This window comes from Canis aureus, chromosome 8 (genome assembly GCF_053574225.1).
Source record: "Canis aureus isolate CA01 chromosome 8, VMU_Caureus_v.1.0, whole genome shotgun sequence".
NCBI classification, from domain to species: domain Eukaryota; kingdom Metazoa; phylum Chordata; class Mammalia; order Carnivora; family Canidae; genus Canis; species Canis aureus.
Window position 1 is genome coordinate 51,395,470 of NC_135618.1, and position 27,987 is coordinate 51,423,456.

The 27,987-nt window shown below is 41.4% G+C and overlaps 1 long non-coding RNA gene and 1 pseudogene across 2 annotated transcripts in view; both read right to left on the reverse strand.

The window, feature by feature from the left end:
- The window catches only part of LOC144319052 (uncharacterized), a 431,793-nt gene that overhangs the window by 331,989 nt on the left and 71,817 nt on the right, over window positions 1-27,987 (reverse strand). The window lies entirely within an intron of this gene.
- On the reverse strand, window positions 27,128-27,655 carry LOC144318124 (nucleolar protein 16 pseudogene; annotated as a pseudogene).

The following is a 27,987-nucleotide window of genomic DNA, read 5'->3' on the forward strand; positions in this document are numbered from 1 at the left end:
AAGCACATGAAAGAGCATTTGAAATAGGAACGTAAATGGTACAGCCCTATGGAAAGCTCTTTAGCAGCTTTTCAACAAACTAAACATAGAATTACTGAATGACCCAGCAATTCCACTCCCCAAAGAACTGAAAATGGACAGCTGAACAAATGGTACATGAATGTTCATAGCAGCATTATTCAGAATAGCCCAAAAGGTAGAAACAACTTTAATATCCATCAATGGATGAGTTAGTGAACAAATTATGGTATATACGTAAAATGGAATACTATTTGGCCATGAATAAAGAATGAAGTATTGATACATGTTACCCTGTAGATGAATCTCAAAATATTTATGCTAAGGGTAAGCAGCCAGACACAAAAGGTTTCATATTGTATGATTTCATTTATATGAAATATCCAGAATAGATATATCCATAGAGACAGAAAGCAAATTGGTAGTTACCAGAGGTTTGAGGTAGTAACTGTTTAGTGGATATGGATTCTTATTTGAGGATAATGAAACGTCTTGGAAATAGATGGAAGTGATGGTTGTTCAACATTGTGAATATACTAAATGCCACTCATCTGTTCACTTTAGATTGAGTCATTTTTTGTTAAATTCATTCCATTTAACCTCTATAAAAAAGAACACCTCAAAAAAAGGACCTTAGATAAATATTTGCTGAATAAATGAACGAACAAATGAACAACAAATGTTGTTCATGTGTGGCCCTGAAAACAAATCACACTCAAAGGCAGTCTGTGGAAAAGCATCTTTTGAAAATCTGTGACCCTTCACTAGACACATTTAAATCACCTGTTTGAGGGGATAGGTAAGCACTGGAATGGTGTTGGCCTGGGGGGCGGGGGTCTATGTCTATCTTTGGTGGCCTCAGCTTTTTTATTCCTCTTCTCCTGGAGAATAGGAGACAAAACCTAGGGTCCTATCAGGGGGGAAAAATCTTCCTGTGTTGGAATTTCCAGAACCTACTGTCTTCCTAAATAGCGAGAGACATTTCTGACTGCCAGGAGGGAGTAAAGCCAGTGGGAGTTTGTCCCATCTGCCTGCAGAGGGACAGGAACATTATCTGTCTAAATACTTCTTCGTCAGAAAGTCTTACAGCTGGAGGCCTTTCCTTGCTCTCACTGTGACCTCAGCCTTGGGGCCACATTAAGGAGCATTACCATGCTGCTGAGCAGGGGAGGGAGGGAGGAAGGAGATGGGCTGCCAGACTGGAACTAAATTAAAAATAAAGCTCCTCTTATTAAATTCATAATTATTGTGAAGCTGTGAAATCTTATTTTAAACCTCCGGCTCCTTTCTTTTGTCCAGGGTACAGGCTGCCTGCTTCCGAATCCCTATTTTGCTTTATGGACAATTTCTTTTTAGCATTCTGAGCATTTAACCTTGAAAAATAGTGTTGTTTTGCTGCTGTATTTTCTGATTGTTAGTCTCCAGGCATCTCTGTGGCATCTTTATAAATCTGCAGGAGCTGGTAAATATTTCTTGCCGACCAGCAGCTGAAATCTGAAAATACCAGCTCACTTTTTAGCTGTCAGGCAATTAATGTAATTCAAAGGAAATGAAAGGTATGGGCAACTGGGACTGCTTTTAATAACAGGAGGGTTCCTGGCTCAGGCTTAGAAAGGCAGGAGAGAAGAATCAATAAAAGGCGAACAGAAAGGGTAGAAGAGGGCATGGAGTTCTCCAGAAACATTTTGTCAGCATGCTGGCAATACCGCTAATCTGTGCCAAGAGAAGCTGATAAATGCAGCCATCGATGGTCATCTTAAAGATGGGCCAACCTTCAAGGCCTAGACCAGGGCATCCATCGGCCTATAAAATAGCTCTGTAAAAACGAAAAAAAGGTGCCCCATCTGGGCAGGTGAATCCAGAGAAAACACCCCCCGTGGATGGATGCAGCCCCACACCAGGGCACACAGCTTGATAATCAGAGAATAACTGGATTTCAGCCCTCTTCCTCCAAACTCTATGGCCAGGGGCCTTTGTGCAGTGCGGAAACTGTACACCTGCACATAGCAGCCCTATCCAGATCTTGTCCCACTTCCCCATCTTTCATAATATTGTTTTCTCATTCTTCCCTGCTAAATCAAGAACCAACTTGTTAGCTTTAGATTCCAGAGGTGAGAGAAGTGTAATTGGCTATAAAACTTAATAGGAAGAGTTAGACTTATAGAGAAGGGGTGGGGGAGCACACTCATATGGTGATGCTGTTTCATTTCTCGGAAGAGGGAAAGTCTTTCCTTTTAGTGAGGAAATTAATGATAGGCAAGTCATTAAAGAGAGTCATTTTTCAGTTCAGAGAATGGTAATTCTCTAAATGTCTGCCTCCTTCCATGTATCTCAGATAGGGTAGTAAGGCTATACAATGCACAGGGCACCAATCCCATGCTGCTTTATGTTCCCTTCCTGGACTAGAGTGTGGATACCATGCCCTGGAGTTGTACAATATGGCAATGCTGCATCCCATGTGCATTGCATCTAGGAGGCTCAGAGAGCACACTGGGATACATACTTCACCCTATCCTAAGAGAAAAATAAGCTTTCAATTCAAAACCATCAAGATAAACAGAAAACCATCAGATGTTTTTACGTACCAGCAAAGTACTTTTATTGTTTAGGCAATAAAAAAGTCTATTTACAATAATATTTTAAAATATCAAAGACCTAGGGATAAATCTAGCAAATGATATGGAAGACTGATCCATGAAAAGCTCTAAAATATCACTGATAAGAATTTCAAAAACACCTAAATACATGGAAGGATAAACCATGGTCATGGATTGGAGGACTCCATGCTGTAGCATGTCAATTCTCTGCAAACTGATCTGTAGATATTTTTCAAGATTTTATTTATTTATTTGAGTGAGAGAGAAAGTGAGAGACAGAGCATGAGCAGAGATGGAGGGGCAGAGGGAGAGGGAGAGGTACACTCCCTCCTGAGCAGGGCACCATCCCAGGCTGCCAGGATCATGACCTGAGGAGGATGCTTAACCGACTGAGCCACCCAGGTGCCCTGATCTGTAGATCTTTAACACAATTCCGATTGAATTCCCATTTGGTGTTTTTATGGAAGCTATTGAGAAGCCAATCCAAAACTGCATTTATATGTAATTGCAAAGGGTTAAGACTAGCCAGGACAATCTTAAAGACCAACAAGTAGAAGCACATGTTATATTGGGAATTAAGACTTATTATAGTGGTAGAAATTAGGACAGTAATGCTGGCACAAAAATAGACAAAATGCAGGAGTCCAGAAACAGACTAATGCATCTACAAACACAAAGGACATGAGAAAATTAATCTTTCCAAAAATGGTGTTGGGTCTCTTGGATATCTAAATGGGAAAAAAAAAATAAAGTAAAACTTGTCACCTGCCTCACACCATACAGAAGAATAAATCCCGAATGGTTTAGAGCTCTAAATGTAAAAGGTAAGATAATAAGCATTTAGGAGGTAAAATTTGAATGTATCTTCATTATTTTCAGGTAAGAAATGATTCTTGGACAGACCATAGAAAGCAATAACCAGGGATGCCTGGGTGGCTCAGGAGTTGAGCATCTGCCTTCGGCTCAGGGCATGATCCCGGAGTCCAGGGATTGAGTCCCGCATCTGGCTCCTGCAGGGAGCCTGCTTCTCCCCCTGCCTATGTCTCTTCCTCTCTCTGTCTCTCACGAATAAATAAATGAAATCTTAAAAAAAAAAAAAAAGCACTAACCATAAAGGAAAAGATTGATAAATTGGATTTATTAAAATTAAGAACATCTATGCATAAAAGGATATCACTGGGGGAAAATAAGATACCATTAGGAGAGGGAAAGGCAAGCCTCACACTGACAGAAGATAGTTGCAACACATATCACTAAAAAGGGACTCATATCAGAATATAAAAGAATTTCTAAAAATCACTATCAATAATAATAACTGCTCTACAGAAAAAAATGAACAAAAGACTTAAATAGTCACTTCACCAAGGGAAGATATCTAAATGGCCAATAGACAAATTAAAAGATGTTCAACATTATTGGTTATTAGGTAAATGCAAAATAAAATCATGAAAGAGGCACCTGGGTGGCTCAGTGGTTGAACGTCTGCCTTCAACTCAGGTCGTGACCCTGGGATCCTGGGATGGAGTCCTGCATCGACTCCCCACAGGGAGCCTGCTTCTCCCTCTGCCTGGGTCTCTGCCTCTCTGTGTGTTATCTCTCATGAATAAATAAATAAAATATTTTTAAAAATCACTATGAGACACTACATATCCACTAGAATGGCTAACACTCATAGATAAACAATATCGAGTTTGGTTGACAATTCAAAACAACTGGAGCTCCCATACACTGCTAGTGGAAGTTTATACTCATGTAAGCACTTTAGAAAACTGTTTAATAGAATCAACTAAATTTGAACAATGCTTATTTTATGACCCAGCAACTTTACTCCTTGGTATGATACCCAACAGAATTAGCGACATGTGTGAACCAAAAATCAAGCTCAAAAATGCTCAGAGCAACATGGTTTTTAATGCCAAAAACCAGGAATATTCACAAATGTCCAACAATAATAAGTAAATAAAATGGTAGTATATTCAAACGACAGAATCCTATTCAGCAATGGAAATCAACTAACTATAGTACGTATAATTATATGGACACACCTCACATTGCTTGAATCCATTTTTATCTTTTTAAGTGGCAAAAATGAGTCTATGGTATTAGAACTCAGTAAGGAAATCACTTTTGGAGAGAAAGGGATGCAAAGGTGCTTTAGAGGTGCTGGTTATTCAAGGATGTTCGCATTGTGAAAATATATTGAGCTAAACATTTATGGCTTGTGCCCTTTTCTTTCAATATTTCACTTAAGTGTTTTAAATGCATTTTTTGCACTTGTTTATGGAGACTAATGTCTTTCTTTTTTTAAGTTTTTATTTAGGGGGGAGGAGCAAGATGGCGGAGGAGTAGGGTCTCCAAATCACCTGTCTCCACCAAACTACCTAGAAAACCTTCAAATTATCCTGAAAATCTATGAATTCGGCCTGAGATTTAAAGAGAGACCAGCTGGAATGCTACAGTGAGAAGAGTTCGCGCTTCTATCAAGGTAGGAAGACGGGGAAAAAGAAATAAAGAAACAAAAGGCCTCCAAGGGGGAGGGGCCCCGCGAGGAGCCGGGCTGAGGCCGGGGCGAGTGTCCCCAGGACAGGAGAGCCCCGTCCCGGAGGAGCAGGAGCTGCACCGACCTTCCCGGGCGGAAAGGGGCTCGCAGGGGGTTGGAGCAGGACCCAGGAAGGCGGGGATGCGCTCGGGCTCCCGGGGACAGTAACAGCAACTGCGCGCCCAGGAGAGTGCGCCGAGCTCCCTAAGGGCTGCAGCGCGCACGGGGGACCCGGCGGGACCCGGAGCAGCTGAAGGGGCTCGGGCGGCGGCTCCACGGAGGGGGCTGCGCGGCCCCGGGAGCAGCTCGGAGGGGCTCGGGCAGAGGAAGAGGCTCCGTGCGGAGGGGGCTGCGCGGTTCCAGGAGCAGCTCGGAGGGGCTTGGGCGGCGGCTCCGCGGAGGGGGCTGCGCGGCCCGGGAGCGCGAATCCAACAGCGCAGGCTCCGGAGCACAGGGCGCCGGGACACAGCCCAGGATCCCGCCTCCCCCGGGACAGGCAGAGGCCGGGAGGGCCCAGGACAGCGAGGACGCTCCTGCCCCAGCTGAGCACATCAGCGGCCCCGCCCCGGAGCCTCCAGGCCCTGCAGACGGAGTTCCTGCAGGGGCTGAACCCAGGTTTCCAGAGCTGCCCCGCCACTGGGGCTGTTCCTCCTGGGCCTCACGGGGTAAACAACCCCCACTGAGCCCTGCACCAGGAGGGGGCACAGCAGCTCCCCCAACTGCTAACACCTGAAAATCAGCACAACAGGCCCCTCCCCCAGAACACCAGCTAGACGGACAACTTCCAGGAGAAGCCAAGGGACTTAAAGAACACAGAATCAGAAGATACTCCCCGGTGGTTCTTTTGTTTGTTTGTTTTTGTTTTTGTTTTTGTTTTTGTTTTGCTTTTTGATTTGTTTCCTTCCCCCACCCCCTTTTTTTCTCCTTTCTTTTTCTTTCTCTTTTTCTTCTTTTTTTTTTTTTCGTTTTTTTTTTCTTTTTCTTCCCTTTTTTTTCTCTTTCTCTTTTCTTTCCTTCTTTCTCTCCTCTCTTTTTCTCTTTTTCCCAATACAACTTGCTTTTGGCCACTCTGCACTGAGCAAAATGACTAGAAGGAAAACCTCACCTCAAAAGAAAGAATCAGAAACAGTCCTCTCTCCCACAGAGTTACAAAAGCTGGATTACAATTCAATGTCAGAAAGCCAATTCAGAAGCACTATTATACAGCTACTGGTGGCTCTAGAAAAAAGTATAAAGGACTCAAGAGACTTCATGACTGCAGAATTTAGAGCTAATCAGGCAGAAATTAAAAATCAATTGAATGAGATGCAATCCAAACTAGAAGTCCTAACGACGAGGGTTAACGAGGTGGAAGAACGAGTGAGTGACCTAGAAGACAAGTTGATAGCAAAGAGGGAAACTGAGGAAAAAAGAGACAAACAATTAAAAGACCATGAAGATAGATTAAGGGAAATAAACGACAGCCTGAGGAAGAAAAACCTACGTTTAATTGGGGTTCCCGAGGGCGCCGAAAGGGACAGAGGGCCAGAATATGTATTTGAACAAATTCTAGCTGAAAACTTTCCTAATCTGGGAAGGGAAACAGGCATTCAGATCCAGGAAATAGAGAGATCCCCCCCTAAAATCAATAAAAACCGTTCAACACCTCGACATTTAATTGTGAAGCTTGCAAATTCCAAAGATAAGGAGAAGATCCTTAAAGCAGCAAGAGACAAGAAATCCCTGACTTTTATGGGGAGGAGTATTAGGGTAACAGCAGACCTCTCCACAGAGACCTGGCAGGCCAGAAAGGGCTGGCAGGATATATTCAGGGTCCTAAATGAGAAGAACATGCAACCAAGAATACTTTATCCAGCAAGGCTCTCATTCAAAATGGAAGGAGAGATAAAGAGCTTCCAAGACAGGCAGCAACTAAAAGAATATGTGACCTCCAAACCAGCTCTGCAAGAAATTTTAAGGGGGCCTCTTAAAATTCCCCTTTAAGAAGAAGTTCAGTGGAACAGTCCACAAAAACAAAGACTGAATAGATATCATGATGACACTAAACTCATATCTCTCAATAGTAACTCTGAATGTGAACGGGCTTAATGACCCCATCAAAAGGCGCAGGGTTTCAGACTGGATAAAAAAGCAGGACCCATCTATTTGCTGTCTATAAGAGACTCATTTTAGACAGAAGGACACCTACAGCCTGAAAATAAAAGGTTGGAGAACCATTTACCATTCGAATGGTCCTCAAAAGAAAGCAGGGGTAGCCATCCTTATATCAGATAAACTAAAATTTACCCCAAAGACTGTAGTGAGAGATGAAGAGGGACACTATATCATACTTAAAGGATCTATTCAACAAGAGGACTTAACAATCCTCAATATATATGCTCCAAATGTGGGAGCTGCCAAATATATAAATCAATTATTAACCAAAGTGAAGAAATACTTAGATAATAATACACTTATACTTGGTGACTTCAATCTAGCTCTTTCTATACTCGATAGGCCTTCTAAGCAAAACATCTCCAAAGAAACGAGAGCTTTAAATGATACACTGGACCAGATGGATCTCACAGATATCTACAGAACTTTACATCCAAACTCAACTGAATACACATTCTTCTCAAGCGCACATGGAACTTTCTCCAGAATAGACCACATATTGGGTCACAAATCGGGTCTGAACCGATACCAAAAGATTGGGATTGTCCCCTGCATATTCTCGGACCATAATGCCTTGAAATTAGAACTAAATCACAACAAGAAGTTTGGAAGGACCTCAAACACATGGAGGTTAAGGACCATCCTGCTAAAAGATAAAAGGGTCAACCAGGAAATTAAGGAAGAATTAAAAAGATTCATGGAAACTAATGAGAATGAAGATACAACTGTTCAAAATCTTTGGGATGCAGCAAAAGCAGTCCTAAGGGGGAAATACATCGCAATACAAGCATCCATTCAAAAACTGGAAAGAACTCAAATACAAAAGCTAACCTTACACATAAAGGAGCTAGAGAAAAAACAGCAAATAGATCCTACACCCAAGAGAAGAAGGGAGCTAATAAAGATTCGAGCAGAACTCAACGAAATCGAGACCAGAAGAACTGTGGAACAGATCAACAGAACCAGGAGTTGGTTCTTTGAAAGAATTAATAAGATAGATAAACCATTAGCCAGCCTTATTAAAAAGAAGAGAGAGAAGACTCAAATTAATAAAATCATGAATGAGAAAGGAGAGATCACTACCAACACCAAGGAAATACAAACGATTTTAAAAACATATTATGAACAGCTATACGCCAATAAATTAGGCAATCTAGAAGAAATGGACGCATTCCTGGAAAGCCACAAACTACCAAAACTGGAACAGGAAGAAATAGAAAACCTGAACAGGCCAATAACCAGGGAGGAAATTGAAGCAGTCATCAAAAACCTCCCAAGACACAAGAGTCCAGGGCCAGATGGCTTCCCAGGAGAATTTTATCAAACGTTTAAAGAAGAAATCATACCTATTCTCCTAAAGCTGTTTGGAAAGATAGAAAGAGATGGAGTACTTCCAAATTCGTTCTATGAAGCCAGCATCACCTTAATTCCAAAGCCAGACAAAGACCCCGCCAAAAAGGAGAATTACAGACCAATATCCTTGATGAACATGGATGCAAAAATTCTCAACAAGATACTGGCCAATAGGATCCAACAGTACATTAAGAAAATTATTCACCATGACCAAGTAGGATTTATCCCTGGGACACAAGGCTGGTTCAACACCCGTAAAACAATCAATGTGATTCATCATATCAGCAAGAGAAAAACCAAGAACCATATGATCCTCTCATTGGATGCAGAGAAAGCATTTGACAAAATACAGCATCCATTCCTGATCAAAACTCTTCAGAGTGTAGGGATAGAGGGAACATTCCTCGACATCTTAAAAGCCATCTATGAAAAGCCCACAGCAAATATCATTCTCAATGGGGAAGCACTGGGAGCCTTTCCCCTAAGATCAGGAACAAGACAGGGATGTCCACTCTCACCACTGCTATTCAACATAGTACTGGAAGTCCTAGCCTCAGCAATCAGACAACAAAAAGACATTAAAGGCATTCAAATTGGCAAAGAAGAAGTCAAACTCTCCCTCTTCGCCGATGACATGATACTCTACATAGAAAACCCAAAAGTCTCCACCCCAAGATTGCTAGAACTCATATAGCAATTCGGTAGCGTGGCAGGATACAAAATCAATGCCCAGAAGTCAGTGGCATTTCTATACACAAACAATGAGACTGAAGAAAGAGAAATTAAGGAGTCAATCCCATTTACAATTGCACCCAAAAGCATAAGATACCTAGGAATAAACCTCACCAAAGATGTAAAGGATCTATACCCTCAAAACTATAGAACACTTCTGAAAGAAATTGAGGAAGACACAAAGAGATGGAAAAATATTCCATGCTCATGGATTGGCAGAATTAATATTGTGAAAATGTCAATGTTACCCAGGGCAATATACACGTTTAATGCAATCCCTATCAAAATACCATGGACTTTCTTCAGAGAGTTAGAACAAATTATTTTAAGATTTGTGTGGAATCAGAAAAGACCCCGAATAGCCAGGGGAATTTTAAAAAAGAAAACCATATCTGGAGGCATCACAATGCCAGATTTCAGGTTGTACTACAAAGCTGTGGTCATCAAGACAGTGTGGTACTGGCACAAAAACAGACACATAGATCAGTGGAACAGAATAGAGAATCCAGAAGTGGACCCTGAACTTTATGGGCAACTAATATTCGATAAAGGAGGAAAGACTATCCATTGGAAGAAAGACAGTCTCTTCAATAAATGGTGCTGGGAAAATTGGACATCCACATGCAGAAGAATGAAACTAGACCACTCTCTTTCACCATACACAAAGATAAACTCAAAATGGATGAAAGATCTAAATGTGAGACAAGATTCCATCAAAATCCTAGAGAAGAACACAGGCAACACCCTTTTTGAACTCGGCCATAGTAACTTCTTGCAAGATACATCCACGAAGGCAAAAGAAACAAAAGCAAAAATGAACTATTGGGACTTCATCAAGATAAGAAGCTTTTGCACAGCAAAGGATACAGTCAACAAAACTCAAAGACAACCTACAGAATGGGAGAAGATATTTGCAAATGACATATCAGATAAAGGGCTAGTTTCCAAGATCTATAAAGAACTTCTTAAACTCAACACCAAAGAAACAAACAATCCAATCATGAAATGGGCAAAAGACATGAACAGAAATCTCACAGAGGAAGACATAGACATGGCCAACATGCATATGAGAAAATGCTCTGCATCACTTGCCATCAGGGAAATACAAATCAAAACTACAATGAGATACCACCTCACACCAGTGAGAATGGGGAAAATTAACAAGGCAGGAAACAACAAATGTTGGAGAGGATGCGGAGAAAAGGGAACCCTCTTACACTGTTGGTGGGAATGTGAACTGGTGCAGCCACTCTGGAAAACTGTGTGGAGGTTCCTCAAACAGTTAAAAATATACCTGCCCTACGACCCAGCAATTGCACTGTTGGGGATTTACCCCAAAGATACAAATGCAATGAAACGCCGGGACACCTGCACCCCGATGTTTCTAGCAGCAATGGCCACGATAGCCAAACTGTGGAAGGAGCCTCGGTGTCCAACGAAAGATGAATGGATAAAGAAGATGTGGTTTATGTATACAATGGAATATTACTCAGCTATTAGAAATGACAAATACCCACCATTTGCTTCAACGTGGATGGAACTGGAGGGTATTATGCTGAGTGAAGTAAGTCAGTCGGAGAAGGACAAACATTATATGTTCTCATTCATTTGGGAAATATAAATAATAGTGAAAGGGAAAATAAGGGAAGGGAGAAGAAATGTGTGGGAAATATCAGAAAGGGAGACAGAACGTAAAGACTGCTAACTCTGGGAAACGAACTAGGGGTGGTAGAAGGGGAGGAGGGCGGGGGGTGGGAGTGAATGGGTGACGGGCACTGGGTGTTATTCTGTATGTTAGTAAATTGAACACCAATAAAAAAAAAAAAAAAAAAAAAAAAAAAAGTTTTTATTTAAATTCCATTTAGTTAACATAACAGTGTAGTATTGTTTCAGGAGTACAATATAGTGATTCAACACTTCCATAAATCACCTGGTACTCATCACAGCAAGTGCGCTCCTTAATCCCCTTCACCTCTTTCACCCATCCCCCCGTCCACTAACCTTCCCTCTGGTGACCATCAGTTTGTTCTCTATAGTTAAGAGTCTGTTTCTTGGTTTGCCTCTCTCTTTTTTTTCCCTTTGTTCATTTGTTTTGTTTCGTAAATTCCACATACCAGTGAAATCATATGGTTTCTCTCTTTCTCTGACTCATTTTGCTTAGCCTACTACTCTCTAGCTCCATCCACATTATTGCAGAGGGCAAGATTTCATTCTTTTTTTTTTCCATTTTATTACAATGATAGGATATTTATTATACCCATCAGCAAATTAGTATAAAATTATCGAGAACTATATTTAACATTTAAAGTGCTTACATCTTTCAAGTTTTGTCTTTTCTATAAACTTTTATTTAAAAAAACTTTTTTTAATAATAAATTTATTTTTTATTGGTGTTCAATTTGCAAACATACAGAATAACACCCAGTGCTCATCCCGTCAAGTGCCCCCCTCAGTGCCTGTCACCCATTCTTTTTGATGGCTGAGTAATATTCCATTGTGTATATATACCACATCTTCCTTATCCATTTTTAAAAAGATTTATTTATTTTAGAGAGAGAGCTTGAGTGAGTGGGGCGGGGGGAGGAGAAAGAGAATCTCAAGCAGACTCTCCACTGAGCCCACGGCCTACCACAGGGCTCAATCTCATGACCCCAAGATCATAACCTGAGCCAAAAACAAGTCAGAAGCTTAACCAACTCAGCCACCCAGGCACTCCTTCCTTATTCATTTTTAAAATCCTTTTCAGATACACTATCTGCAGAGTCCACTCAGAACACCCAGATAGATTTAATTATTCCCTCACCTATATCTTGGACACATTTGAGTTGTTAAACTCTCACAAGCTATTACAATTTATTTTCTTCCGTGCTTGTGTCCCTGTAGACTACAAAATCTTCAGGTCAGGAGTAAGAATCAATATTTGTTGGGGTATTTGGTCGCTATTGTTTTTTGATCTTCAGTTGGGCCATCCAGCATATACTTTCTCCCTTCTGGTTTTTCTCCATCCTGGTTTTTCTTTTGAAGATCCACTCTTCCCTCTTAATCTATGTTGTCTGAGTGGGACTCTATTACTAATCCTACAGGTAGAGGAGATGACTCAGGGCCAGAAAAATCAGTGTATGTCACATGACCTAATCAGACTTGATCAATCTCAGTATTTTTGTGGTGAATACCAGACTAAAGATGCTTGAACATGAGGCTGAAGAATCAGGTTCCAGGAGCTACTGTCAGCTATCATGAGAAAAGGAGTATACCTAAAACACAGAGCCAACTCTGAGGAAGCATACCCTTGTAAAAAGAGACAAGATAGAAAATCCAGAAAGAGACCCACACTTATATGGTCAAATGCATTTTACAAATGCATCAAGGCCATTTGATATAAAAAGGATAGTATTCTTGGGGCACCTGGGTGGCTTAGTCAGTTAAGCCTCCAACTCTTAATTTTGGGTCAGGTCATGATCTCAGGGTCCTGAGGGTGAGCCCTGATCTGTGCTGAGCATGGAGCCTGCTTGATATTCTCTCTCTCTTTCTCTCTCTCTCCCTCTCTGACCCTCCCCTGCTCACACTCTCCAATTCTTTCAAAAAAAATTTTTTTTAAGAGTAGTCTCAAAAAATGGTGCTGAAATCATTGGTTTGCCACTTGCAAATAAATAAATAAACAAACCTTGACAAATGCTTTACACAAAAACTAACTTGAAATGGATCACAGACCTAAAAGTAGGATGCAAAACTATAAAATTTCTAGAAGAAAACACAGAATAAAATTTTGTGATCATGAGATAAGCAAAGATTTCTTAGACATGACACCAAAAGTGTTATCCCTAAAAAAACATTTGACAAACGGGATTTCATTAACATTCTAAACTTCAAAAGGCTCTATTAGGATAATGAAAATGGAAACCATAGAGTAGGGTAAAGTATTTGTAAAACATATTTCTGGTAAAGGGTTCACATCCAGAAAATATAAAGAACTCTGAAAACTTAATAATAATAAAATGCCAGTATTTTTATATGAGGCTGTGTTATTTTACTGTCTCTGGAGTTCTTACATTCTTTTACATACTTTCAATTTTTTTAAAGAAAAATAGGCCTCATTATATAATTACTGTTGTGGTTTCTATTCACTCAAAGTTGACCTATAAGAATTCTATCCAAGAATGGTGTTTATCCTCAAAATAGTGAAGAATACAATTTTTTAAATGGGCAAAAGATATGCACAGACACTTCACCAAAGAGGTTATGCAGATGGCAAATAAACACATGCAATGATGATCAGCATCAATTATTAGGAACATAATTATACCTCAATAACTCTAATTTAAAAATAAACAAATATATATTGTGTTAAGCCCTGAACTGAGATTTATTCCTGGATGTTCCAATTATGTAAGCCAATAAATTTTCTCTTATCTTAAGTCACCTGGGTTAGATTTTCTGTTGCTTGTCACTAAAAGAATCCAATGTTTCATGGGCCCTGTCTTATCTAGCACTTAAATTTAATGAAACTGAATGGTCTCCACACCATTCAGATTTCCCAGAAACTAGAAAGAGTTTCATGTTACAGATGGAAAATGTGTAGTATGTGCACACATCCCCCCATCTCTGTCCATGACAGTGATCAATAATCACTAGTCCTTTGATTTTTTTTAAAGATTTTATTTATTTATTCATGAGAGACAGAGACAGAGGCAGAGACATAGGCAGAGGGAGAAGCAGGTTCCCTGCAGGGAGCCCGATGTGGGAATCGATCCCAAGATCCCGGGATCATGACCTGAGCCAAAGGCAGATGCTCAATCACTGAGCCACCCAGGTGCTCCAAAAATCACTAATCCTTTAAATACAGCCTCAGAAGGGTTCCTGGGTGGCTCAATTGGTTAAGTAGCTGATTCTTTATTTTGGCCTAGATCATGATTTCAGGGCTGTAAGATCAAGCCCTGCATCAGGCTCTGCATTCAGCACAGAGTCTCCTCGATATTCTCCCTCTCCCCCTCCCTTTAGTCCTTCCCCCACTTACACATACACTCTTAAATAAATAAATAAATAAATAAATAAATAAATAAATAAATAAATAAATAAAATCTTAAATACACCTTCAGAGACCTTCCCAACATGGAAGGTCTTGTTCTCATTACAGGCTAACATCACTGTTACTCCTTCCCTCTAGTAGGTAAACTCCAAAATGCCACCGAATCATCCCCATCCCTTAATTTTCATGTCCTTATATAATCTCCTTTCTTGGCGTGAACAAGACCTGTGACTTACTTGTAGCCCACAGAATATGGCAACAGTGATGGGATGTCCCTTCCATCATTACTTACACAAGACTGACTTCCATCTTGCTAGTTGACTCTATTGCCTTCTTGGTTTCTGTGCTTTGAAAAAGAAAGTTGCCATACTGGAGATGCCCACAAGGCAAGGAACTGAGGTTGGCATCTAGCCAACAGCCAGCACAGGATTGAAGCCCTCAGTCCAATGACCCTCGAGGAACTGAACCCTGCCAACAACCACAAGAGCTAGAAAGTGGATCCTTCCCATTAGAACCCTGAGATGAAACCCCAGCCTGGCTGACACCTTAATGGCGGCATGTGAGAGAGTCTGAAGCACAGGAAGCAGCTAAGCTGCATCTGGGTTCCTGATCATGGCAACTGTGTGATGATAAGTGTGTGTTGTTTTAAGCTGCTAAATTTGGGTGTAATTACCATGCAGCAAAAGATAATTAATATATTTCCCCATTATGAACAATTTCAAAAGATGCACGTAACTATGTACCTCACAGAAAGAATGCTCCGTGGTATTTTAACTGTACACTTACCTGATAACAATTAAGCCTCATTCTGCTAACCTGTCTGTGGCCTCTAATGTTTGCCCTAATTAACTACGGACTGATTTCCTCAAACTAAAGCAAATCATCTCTCAACACTTTCTCTCTTCTTTCTGCTTATTTTTTTTTATATCCTAATAAAGCAAGCTAATCTCTGGGAGCTAAATGGATAATTCTTATGCTATAGATTAAAATTACCTGAGTCACATAGATAAAATTTGCCCTTTTAGTTGGAGTTTCTGGCAAGTTGTACCAGGGATACCATGGTAACTGACACGATTTTACTAAATGTCTCCCTTAATCTTATTCATTAATGTAGAAAAATTGCCATCTCTACTTTCTCTCTTTTAAAAAAAAAGAAAATTTAGGAGCACCTGGGTGGATCAGTTGGTTAAGCATATAACCCTTGATTTCTATTCAGGTCATGATCTCAGGGTCATGAGATCAAGCCTCACAGTGTGCTCCATGCTGAATGTGGCATTTGTTCAAGATTCCCTTTCTCTGTCTGTCCTTCCCCTACCCCCACTTGTGCACACATGCACTCTCTCACACTCATTCTCTCTCTCTAGAATAAATAAATAGGGACGCCTGGGTGGGTCAGTGGTTGAGTGTCTGCCTTCGTCTCAGGACGTGATCCCAGAGTCCTGGGATCAAGTCCCTCTCTGTGTCTCTCATGAATAAATAAATAAAATCTTTAAAATAAAATAAAATAAAATAAAATAAAATAAAATAAAATAAAATAAAATAAAATAAAATAAAATAAAATAAAATAAAATAAAATAAATAAAATAAAATAAAATAAAAAGGGATGACTGGGTGGCTCAGTTGGTTAGGTGTCTACCTTCAGCTCAGGTTATGATCCCAGAGTCCTGGGACAGAGTCTTCCGTCAGGCTCCCTGCTTAGCAAGGAGTCTGTTTCTCCCTCTCCCCCTGCTCATGCTCTCTCTCTCTCTCTCTCACTTGCTCTCTCAAATAAATAAAATCTTTTTTAAAATAAAATAAAATAAAATCTTCTTTTAAAAAAATGTAGAAATAAAAGGAAACAGGAATGGCTGGGTTGGAAGTGTAAAATTGGTTTTTGCCTAATTCTCCTTATTACTTCACACACGTTTCCCACTTCATGTTTATCATTTGATGATCAGCTTCTGTTTCATAGAAAGAAGCATATATTGCCTTGGTATTCACTTCTAACACTCCAGATGCCACAGACCAAGGATCTGCAAACCATGGCCTGTGGGTCAAATCTGGCCTATCACCTTTTAGAAAGTTTTACTGAAAAACAGCCACATCCATTCATTTGCATACCATCCACAGCTGCTTTTGCACTATAATAACAGAGTTCAATTGTGACAGAGACATATGACCCAAAAAGCCTAAAATATTTACTATCATGCTTTTCACAAAAAAAAAAAAAAAAAAATGGTTTTTGAATCCTGTCATAGGATAGAGAATGGCTATATTTCTTCAGGGCTGTGGGGCACCCCAACAAACATGAACAGGAAGCAGGAGACATGTGTTCTAATTCTAGTCCCATAGCTATGTGACCATGCATTGGTCAGTTCCGTTCTCTGAGCTTCAGTTTATCCATCATAATTGTAGTAAATGGATTGGATTAGATTGCTTCCATTTTTGAATAACATCAACTCAAACAACTTTGGGTATAACATACATGTGAGCAGTCCTACTATTTTAAGGTAAAATGTAATGGTTTTGTTTTTCTTCCCTTTGTTTATTGCACTAGACAGCAAATTAAACCTTAAGTCTAAGCTCGCCTTGTCTTGGAGGAAAAGAACTAATTTCCATTTGGTTATGACTTTAAGCCATTAATATTTAGTACAAAAGAACCAGGGGAGAGGAGGCTTGTGTAGAGTAATTTTAATCACCACTCTTGTCATGACGAGCATCATCATCATCATATACCTTGCACCTATGATGTGCCAGGTACTGTCCTAAGTGTTTTAAATGCTTTAATTTTTAAATTTTTGCAGAAACACCACAAATTAGCTATTGTCATTAACCACATTTTACAGGTAGGGAAACTGAGGTACAGATACTAACACCTTGCCCAAAGTCACAAAGCCAGTAAGTAGCAGAGCCAGGATGCAAGCCCCAAGCAGCCTACCTCCAGAGCCCTTTCTATTAACTGCCATGCAATAAAAGAAAGAACATTCCTGTCCTTGACTGAGTGGCTTGAGTAAAAGCAATGGGAAGAGAAGAGATTCTCCACCTGTCTCACTCTCATTTAGACTAGAAGATACTGCCTAGGGCCATGCGGAGGAGAGATGATAAGAGATCGGAGAGTTAGGTAGTATGACCAGGCCCCCAAGCCACCTCTTGAGATTCTTGTGTTTCCTGACTGTTATCTCTCATCTGTAAGAGGCAGTTTCCAAACACCCCCAAGCCTTTGGACAGCCTGCCCCCTCCTCCTCCGTTCCTGCACTTCTTCACCTGGCCAAATCCTCACAGTCACCATGTTGCTGGGCATCACCTCCTCCTGCGGCTCTCCCGACCCTCACCTAGACATCATCTTATAGCTTCTTGCAAGCCCTGCGTTATTCGGCAAGTTATATCTCCTCTCTGACCCATGCTTTTCACCAATAAGATGGGAATAATAATGGGCACATATAGGAGACAAAAAACAACAATTAGTTCTGTGTCTCATTTTTTACTTTGCTCCCAAATTAGTTGAGCTCTCCCCTACAGAGTAGGAAGTGTGTCTAATTCATTCCCTTAGTCACAGGCCCTATCATAGGACTTGACACTTAATACATGTTTGATGAACTTGGAAGAAAGGGAAGGAGGGATGTAATCCTTCACTCAAACATCTCCCAGTGTGAGGGGAGAAACAGATGTGTACACGAAGAACTCAAGCCATCTATATATATGAAAATTGTTATAAAAGAAACATTAAATAGAACCCTACAGAATCAAAGAAGAAAGAGCCATTGATGGCTGTTGGTGATACTGGGAAATACTTCAGAAGGAAGTTGATGGCTGGTAGGGAAGCAGGAACCTGCCAGGCATGGCAGACAGATCAGGGCATTCCAGGCAAAGAGAGGAGCACTACTGATGTGCTACTTGATGATCAAGCACACTTGATGATTCCCAAGCACAAGGATTAAGATCTTACAGAGAGTGATGGTTTGGGGGAAAAAAGAAAAAAAAAAAAGGTAGAAGCAGTAAAAGTGTTTAAGGAACATATGTCCTTAACGTGGAAATGAGATCAAGGGATACTGATAATGTATGGAAAAGTATGGCTATTTTATCTTTAGTAAATAACATAGAAAAGCTGAGAACACTGAAAAGATTATCGGTGATTTTTATAAGTCTTAAATTAGCAGCAATCAGTACTATACAACTCATTTTCCATTTGCTGCCTCAAGACCGCAGGAAATTTTTCCAGGATCTCCTTCCCCTGCATCTGCAATCAGATGCTTACAAATTCGTTTTGCTTTGTTGCAAATAACATGTATGCTAAGAGGCACTTTTCCTCTATAACTGTACATCCATCCAAATGGGTCTTTTCTGATTTTATGATTTGAATTTGTTGATGTAGACTGTTCCCCCACCCTAGGGGGGGGTAGGAGGGGAGTCTCCCTCTTATGTCCCAGAGACACAGAGTTTGTAAAGCCCTATTCATTTGATGTCCTAAATAGTTGTTGACATTTATCAAGTGCTTATGATATGCTAGGCAAGGTGCTCCATGCCTAAGAACCATTACATCATGTAGTCCTCACAGCCTCCCTGTGAATACAGAAGCAGTCCGAGAATACTTCTCTTGTGGCTTCTATCCTCAAATGACAGATGAAGAAAGAGAGGACCAGAAATATGAGTGCACCTGAGGGGATCTGCCTGGCAGGTGGTAAAGTCAGATTTGAACTCAGGTTTGTCTGACTCCAGGGAAAGAGCCTTCGACCATAAAGCTTTGCTGACAACTCTGCTTGGCCCAAGGGAGTAGCGCCATCTCCAACCCCTTCCCAGCACTCGGGATTCTAGAACCTTGCCTGTCCTGGCAAAACTTTCCTGGCCAGACAGTACCCTGGGGCTCCCAGTATCTGGAACACATGGTTCAGAACCTCCTCCTGGAGATGGGGATTTTGGTGCCAAAGCACTCGTAAGCACCAGCTGGCGCTCCTTCTCCAAAACTCACTGAAACTGCTCCTACTCTACTATCCTCATCACCTCCCTTTTGCCACTAGCAACTTCTAGTTTCCTTGCAGATTAAACCCAAAGAAGGAGCTCATGTTTGTTGACCAAGATGCCTCCAGAAAAATGTTCAGTGCGTTTCTAGTTTTAGCACATAGGTGTTAATACACTCTGGCCAAATAGAGGCAGAGCTGGAACAGTCCCTAAGGGGCATTATTTATTTGATTCATGTAACAACAGACAGCATTTTTAATGCTGAGCGAGGTTTGCACCTTGCTCAGTGCTTTGTGGGCATTAGCTCATGGAATGCTCCAGGCTACCATAAGCTGTGGGTACTCACATCCCATTTTCCATATGAAGAAACTGAGGCAGGGGTGCATAAGTAACTTGGCTACAGTCCTGCAGCGAGCAAGTGGCAAGGAGTGAAAGGTTGCAGAATGATAGGGAAATAAGGAGTGAATGGTGCTCGTCTCTCCTACAAAGTTGATGCTGAGTGGGACAGTCTCCCACTCAGTTCTGCAAAAACACAAATGAGCACTGGGGAGGCAGATGCTCTCCTTCATTGCTAGTGTGGGAGCACACAGGGCTGCCACCCTCAGGGAGGGACAATGCGGCAATACCTATGCAGAACCACAAATGCATGTACAATTTGAGCCAGCAATTCTACTTCTGGAAATTTATCCTAAATACATGTGAAATCATGCATGTACAAGACTATCCATTGCAGTGTGTTTAGCCTAAGTAATAGTTGGAGACAACCCAACATCCATCTAGAGTAGACTAGTTAAATAAAGTATGGGCAACCTCTAATAGGGTACTGTGTGGTTGGAAATAAAAATAAGGAAGCTCTCCGTGTGCTGATACGAAAGAATATCCAGGGTATATAAGTAAATAACCCAAGATGCAAAACTCTGTGAAATAAGAGTCAAAATTATTATCCGTTAATATTTGCAAAGGAGCTCTGGACAGATACATAAATATGAAAAAATGATTTCTCATTGGCAGGAGGGCAGTGTAGGAAGAAGAATTTTCACTGTAATTTTCCTTTTTTTTTTACTTTTTAGTTTTCTAACCATGCAAATATATAATCTATATTCCAAAAAATAAGTAAAAGAAAATGTATTCCCAAAAAGACATTGTCCTGAGTTTGGCCAGTGAAGTATCTAGATCAAATATTAAAGGTAGATTTGGGGTTTGCAAGAGTCCTGAGCCTTCTAAATACTGCTTTTGTTGGCATCTTGATCAGATATTTCGACATCGGACTGGAGTTTACATCTCTCTCCCAATTTTAACACCCATTCCTTAGTGGAAAATTTAGAGATTGATCATCTAAAAAATTTAGCAAAGGGAATGTGGTTATATTCTTTTTTTATAATAAATTTATTTTTTATTGGTGTTCAACTTGCCAGCATACAGAATAACACCCAGTGTTCATCCCGTCAAGTGCCCCCCTCAGTGCCCGTCACCCATTCACCCCCACCCCCTGCCCTCCTCCCTTTCCACAACCCCTAGTTCGTTTCCCAGAGTTAGGAGTCTTTATGTTCTGTCTCCCTTTCTGATTATTTCCCACACATTTCTTCTCCCTTCCCTTATATTCTTATTTTGTACAGCAGATGCCTTTAATAACTAGCTTACTATTCCCCTTCCAAATGCTGGTGTTACTGATATGTAAAGGATTACATTAATAGCAGCTACATGTTAATAATTGATGATCTGTTTGCTTAACGTTCAGTTATTACTTGATGTAAGAAGTCTCTAGTGCAAAATATTCTTGGCTAATAGCTCAAATAAAATTGATCAAGTGAGGTTGGGTGGTTGTTGACTTTTTTTTTTTCCCAAATACCACAGCATTTGCCTAGTTCTTATCTGTAGATAAGAATATGTATCTGTGGCAATGCTTTTGGTCCACAAAATCAAAAGCCACCAGTATTAAGAAAATAATACTTGCATCCTTAAATAAAGTGGAAAGGCCCACCACTCTGACCCATAAACACCTCAGCACTTAGTATTATTCACAGAACAGTCACATCAGAAGTGAGAAGCCTCCTAGACAAGGAATATGGAGAGAAGTTCTCACAAGCACCAAAAGATGGTGGTTTCTGGGACATGTGGGGTGGCTCAGGGGTTGAGCCTTTGGCTCAGGTCGTGAACCCGGGGTCCTGGGATCAAGTCCCACATCAGGCTCCCCATGGGGAGCCTGCTTCTCCCTCTGCCTATGCCTCTCTCTCTCTCTCTCTCTCTCTGTCTCTCTGTGTGTGTCTTTCATGAATAAATAAATAAAATCTTTTAAAAAAAAAAAAAAGGAGATAGTTTCTGCACTCAAAATGCCATTCCTCGGGATCCCTGGGTGGCGCAGCGGTTTGGCGCCTGCCTTTGGCCCAGGGCGCGATCCTGGAGACCCGGGATCGAATCCCACGTCAGGCTCCCGGTGCATGGAGCCTGCTTCTCCCTCTGCCTGTGTCTCTGCCTCTGTCTCTCTCTCTCTCTCTCTCTGTGTGACTGTCATAAATAAATAAAAAAAATATTTAAAAAAATGCCATTCCTCAAACTCTTCTTCACCCACACACATCTGCAGGACCACCTTCAGACCTGAGGTCCTTGGTCCCTCTGTCACTTGGGCTCTGCACCAGCACCATCAAAGCCTGACCATCACCCAAAACATCAACTCTCATCAGTAACACCACTCAGGCACCAGAGAGTCACTTCTCCCAGATTTTGACCTCTGTCCCCAAACCAGAAGGCAACTATGTCTGACGGGCTTGAAGGCTTGTGTGTAGTACTGAGGCCAAAGACTGAGATGGGCACAGCTGTGGAGTGTCAAAATGATCTGAGTGGCAGGAGCACTTAGGAAGAGAAAGGACAAGTTCAGTGACTTATTAAAGACTCAGATGGAGTAAATGCAATAGATTTTTGCACAGCATCATACCATCTCCCCATAGTACTAACTGCCTATTTTTGCTTCTCTCTGTGTTCCAATTTGCAGCTCTGGACCTTTGCAGGAAGCGGGATGGCATCTGCAATGGCTGAGGAGAATGCAATATTAAACAATTTATATTACTCTTAATTTCATATGTGCAGAAGTCTGGGCACAACATAGGACCCATGACACTGATTCTTGACATTGACAACTGAATAGGACACAGAAAATTAGAATTCTGAATAGTTTTTAAATAAAAATTCATAGTAAAATCTAATTAAAATTTCAAAAATTATATTTCAACTTTATCTAAATTTTTAAAATATTTGAATATTTAAAGCATTCACATTTACTCATAATTTGTATTTTGCCCTTCATTTTTGATAAATGATATTGAGTACCTTAGGAAGAAGTAGCTTTTCTTGAAAACATGAAAAATAACTTTAATTTTTTAATTTTTATCCTGACTATAATGTACTTTCTTGGTGAAACTATATCCAAATGTTGAATATTTTGAGTCTGATATTTTATTTTAATCACTAAACCATTACTGTCAACAGATATAAATCAGTGAATATCATGATTATGAAAACAAGTGATTTTGCTAAAATGAAGGCAAGAAAAATAAAATTTATGGAATCTATATTTTAAGAATTATATGTATCTTTTTATACTCATCCAAACATTGCCTGCCAGCCCACCAACAGAATGTCTAGAAAGTGTCCAATAATTTGATTGAGTATATTTTCCCATCTTTTGACAGTTTGATATTTTGCCAACTTTTGCTCTTGTAAAACCTTAGCTTTATTTGAATTTTTAAATTTTGTCATTACAAAGGTTTTTTTTACCAAGCTAGGAAAATGGAACATATATTGATTTATATTTAAATATGCAGACATACAGTATGTACAGCCTCTATTTGTATGTACTCTTAACCTAGACCCGGCAAATAGTCGGTGAGGACACACGTATCTGGATCTGCAGCACGCTAGGAGAGAATGGCAGTTGCATCCCTGACCACATTTGCCAAAAGTGCTCCTTTTAGGTAATATGTTATTGGAATGCTCATTGAGACTATGATAAGAAGGGGTGCCTGGAGGGCTTAGTGTCCAACTTTTGGTTACGGCTCAGGTCATGATCTCAGGGTCCTGGGATTGAGCCCCATGTCAAGCTCCCCACTTAGAAGGGAGTCTGCTTGTCTCTCTTTCTCTCCACCCTGCTGCTCATGTGCATACTGTCTCTCCCTAAAATAAAGAAATAAATCTTTTTTAAAAAATGAAATGTCCATCAACAGATGAATGGATGAATAAAATGTGGTATGCCCATACAGTGGAATATCATTTGGCAATAAAAAGGAGTGAAGTATTGATGCATGCTCCAACGTGGATGAATCTTTTTTTTAATATATTTTTTAATTTAAATTCAATTTCCCAACATACAGTATAACACCCAGCACTCATCCCATCAAGTGCTGTCCTTAGAGCAACATGGATGAATCTTGAAAATATTATGCTAAGTGAAAGAAACCAGTCACAAAAGACCATATATTGTACAATTTCAATTGCATATAGTTGAATCTATAGAGATAGAATCTACAGAGACAGAAATTAGATTAGTGGTTACCTACAGCTGGGAGATTGGTGAGAAATGGGGAGTAACTGCTAAATAGATATGGGGTTTCTTTCAGAGGATGAAAGTGTTCTACTGTGTGTGTGTGTGTCTTTCATGAATAAATAAATAAAATCTTTTTAAAAAAATCACTACTGATTGTAGTGATGGTTGCACAACTCTGTGAATATACTAAAACCACTGGGTTGTACACTGTCCGTGGGTAAGCTGTATGAAATCTGAATTACATCACAACATGGTAAAACAATACCAAAAAAAAAGAAACACCAGGATGAGAAACAGGGCCAATCCCATGGCTTTGGCTTTGTCATAGCCTGCCTGGTGCCCTCAGAATTTGTCCTTGGCCTGCCCCGGTCCTGGCTCCCTGCCTTGATGTCTGCACCCCACCACCCTAGAAAGAGGTAAAATCTCCCTCCCCCTCACCACTATTTAACAGAGGACTAACCTGAACTGGCGGGGGGGTGGGGGGGTGGCATTAAGCCTCACCCCGCACATCTCCTGCAGATTAGAAAGCACTAGCGAGAATGAAATATTGTTCTCTAAACTAATGTGTAATCCTCACAGACAACACCTTATTACCGTTTGAGGAGCTGTGCCTTTAGGGCGAGCCTACTTTATCAATTTAGGGCCCTGCCTGGATGTCCTGCTATTAGTTCTCCTATTTGTGTTGCTCTGGGTCCCCTTGCCAGCACTGTCTGCCTTGCCCTCCCCACCTCCAAAGCAGTTCCCCTGGAATTTCCAAAAATCCCCCTGCGTGGACAGCTGGCGGGGGAGGGGGGGGGCTGGCCTTCCTGGCAGCTCCAGGACTGTGCGTATTAACAGCCACGTGCCTGGATCTGCTGAAAGGGGCGGCTTAGGCCCATAAGCTCCTCACATACGGATGAATAATCACAGATAAAAACTACTTTCAAATATGATTAGGCTCTAACAGAGACAGAGAGAGGCAAGAGGGAGCACAGCTCTCACGAGCAAGGAGCTAGGCTTCCGATGCCTAGAATAGGCGATTAAGGCCTCTGCCGGAACCCCTGGGACTCTGCGAGGGAAAATATTACAGGGAATCGCAACCTCCTCTGCTGCTCCTCTTTTTCCTCAAGCTACTACCCCCACTCCACCCCCCACCTTCCCGAAGCTTTGTGCTACTTCTTTCTGCAGGTTGTTGTTTCCCTCTGGGAACAAGGCTGCTCTCCCCGCTGTGACATCTCAGCTCCTTAATCCGAGCTGTCTGTCACTGACACGCACGTGTAAATCCAGTAGGGTGTTTGTTTGCTCTGCTTCCTTCTAGCTGATACTAGCGTGTGTTTCTTTACTGATGTATGCTTGTGCTGCCTGTGTCCCCACCATATATGAGCCCAACAATAATAGCTAAAACCCCAGTGACACTTACGCAGCAGCCTTCACATATATTAGCTCAGCGAACCTTCATGATAATCATATGAGTTAGGAGCTGTTGCAATCCCTTTTTATGGATGGGGAAATTAAGCCCTCCAGCCTCCAACCTAGTCAACTGTCTGCCCCAAAAGGCTGAAAATATTTACTATCTTATTCTTTCTAGAAAAGATTTGCCAGTCTTTTTTTTTCCCCCCAAACTCAAATATTGTTTTATTTGAATTCTGATTTTGAGTATTACAGTTCCAGTGAGGGGCAGGTAAGGAGGGTGGTCGTAGGATACTTCCAGTGACACAATCATTTGTCAACAGCAAATCCCAGTGCCCTGGCCCTTCAGTGCACCTGGAAGTGAGGTGGTAAGGAACATGGGATTTGGCCTAACTCCAAATCTTTTGGGAGGTATCCAAACCTGGCTGCCCCATCCCTGGGAGCTAGAAGTTAGGATGGAGCATTCCCCCAACAGCTGCCTTGGGCTCAGCTCTGGATTCCCAAGGAAGGTGCCTGCACTCAAGCCCAGTCTGGTAGGGGACATCAAGCAGATGAAAAGGCAGTTATGACTGGTAAGTATTGCTAAGCAAGTCTGGGGTGTAGGGGCAACAGGATGGGTGACAGTAGTAGGAAAGGCTTCCTAAAATTGGCACCTGAATTGGGTAGAAACAATCGGACAGCTATTAAAGGCCAGAATTCGGAATGCCATGTAAGATGTGTTCTGAGGCCGAATAAAAGCCCTCACAAGTAGGGAATCTGGCTGGCTCAGTCGGTAGAGCATATAACTCTTTATCTCAGGGTCATGAATTCAAGCCCCACATTGGGCGTGGAGCCTACTTATTTAAAGAAGGAAACAAAAAACACACTCAGCTGCAGATTAGATTCCAAAGGTTGTGTGCACTGCTCACAAGGGTTAGTCACTGTTAGGAGCTAAGCCAGCTACCTCCCATAGGAGGGGTTTCTGGGACCCTGTCAGTTTCCAGCCTGCCCTGACAGTATGGGACTGAAGAGGAGGATAGCAAGTGAAAGCCCAGGCTTAGCTGTTAGACCAACCTGACTTCAAACCTCACATTGACCTATGAAGCCTCAGTCTCCTCACCTATAAAATAAAGCCACAGACCTTAACAAGGTTTTATGTGAAATGACCTATGTAAAAACACCCAATTCTTTTGAAGAGCAGTAAGAACCAGATTAGAGGAGGAAACATTAGAAATGCGAGAGATTTGGTATTGTAATAGTTGAAGATATAGTGTTGGGGAGAGAGACCTTGCCCAAGCACTCCAGGGTTAGCAGCAGGCTTCTGTAGAAGGGTGAATGCTGTGCAGGAAACCAAGGCAGAACAATGGAACCAAAATGGGACAAGAGGAGGGAGGCCACACCTAAGAGGGTGTGGGAATGCAGCACATAAAGGGTTAGATGGGCTCTCTGCCCTGAGTTGATTTTCACAGGGGCAAACCTGGGACTTGGCCATGAGGGGAACACATAACCATCAGAAAAATAAAATAGCCTTGTTTTATTATGTACAGACTGTATGTAAACCACCCACTGAAAACAGTAGGTTCTGGCTTTTTTCAGGGCCCTCAGAAGCCTCTTGGAGACAGTTCCTTCCCCAGAGAAGGGAATGTGAGTGTGTCTATTTGCATGTGTGTATAACCTTTTGATTCCATGGGATTTGACCAGCCTCATCTAGCCACATGCCCCTTCTTGCCTTAAACCCTGGCTTCCAGCTTCTCTGGTCCAGGAGGAGACCTCAGCCCCAGGGTAGGTATCAGCCAATCACTCAATCTCCATCTTCTTCTGCAAAGATTCAATGAAGGTTTGCCACTCTGCTGGGTAAAAACGCCTATAGAAGTTGATCTTAAAAAAAATAAAAATAATAAAAAATAATAAAATAAAAAAAAATAAAGAAGTTGATCTTATTCCGAATCTGTTTTGGGGTATCTTGATAGTAATTCTTCTCGTCCCGGGCCATAGCCTTGTCCTCCCCGTTATTCTCCACCATGTAGTGCACATAGTCAATAAGGTCTCGAGACAGTGTGTTTCCTTTCTTTTCTGGGAGGCTGGCTTCTGCCTCTAGGTCATTGAGCACATAGGGCTTCCGCACAAGCTCCTTAGGCCTCTCCTCTATGTCCACCTCCATGGCCTTCACCTTTCTCTTTTGGAGGGGTACTGCCTTGTTGGGGTCCATAGCCAACCCCATCTCGGCCAGGTTCTGCCGCACGGATTTAGCGTGGTCCCAGGCATGTTGGATGTGGGAACACTCAATCCGTGGCGCTGCTTTCCGTCAAGCATTCCGGTTCAGACTCTTCCGGTTAACATTGTAACCGAATTTTTGTCTCCTGGTCTTCCCCTTGGCCTTGGGCATTGCAATGACCACCGAAATGCGACCAGGCGTCTCTCCCTCGCAGCACCAGATTTGCCAATCTTTAGTCTAGAAACCTCCCAGGACCAAACAGAACCAGGGTCCTTCAAGAAATCATTAACATAGGGTCCCCCTGGGACCATTGAACCACTAGTGACCATTTATTCATTCGTTCAACAAATATTTATTGAGCACCTACTGTATGCCAGGCTCTGTGCTTGGTGTTTTGAGTTTACAAGGTTAAAGAAAGTTAGGCAGGTTCCCTGCCCCTTTGGAGCTTTGCTTGGTGGGAGCAGGGGGACAGAAATTAGTACGATAATCACATTAATAAAATGGAAAACTCTA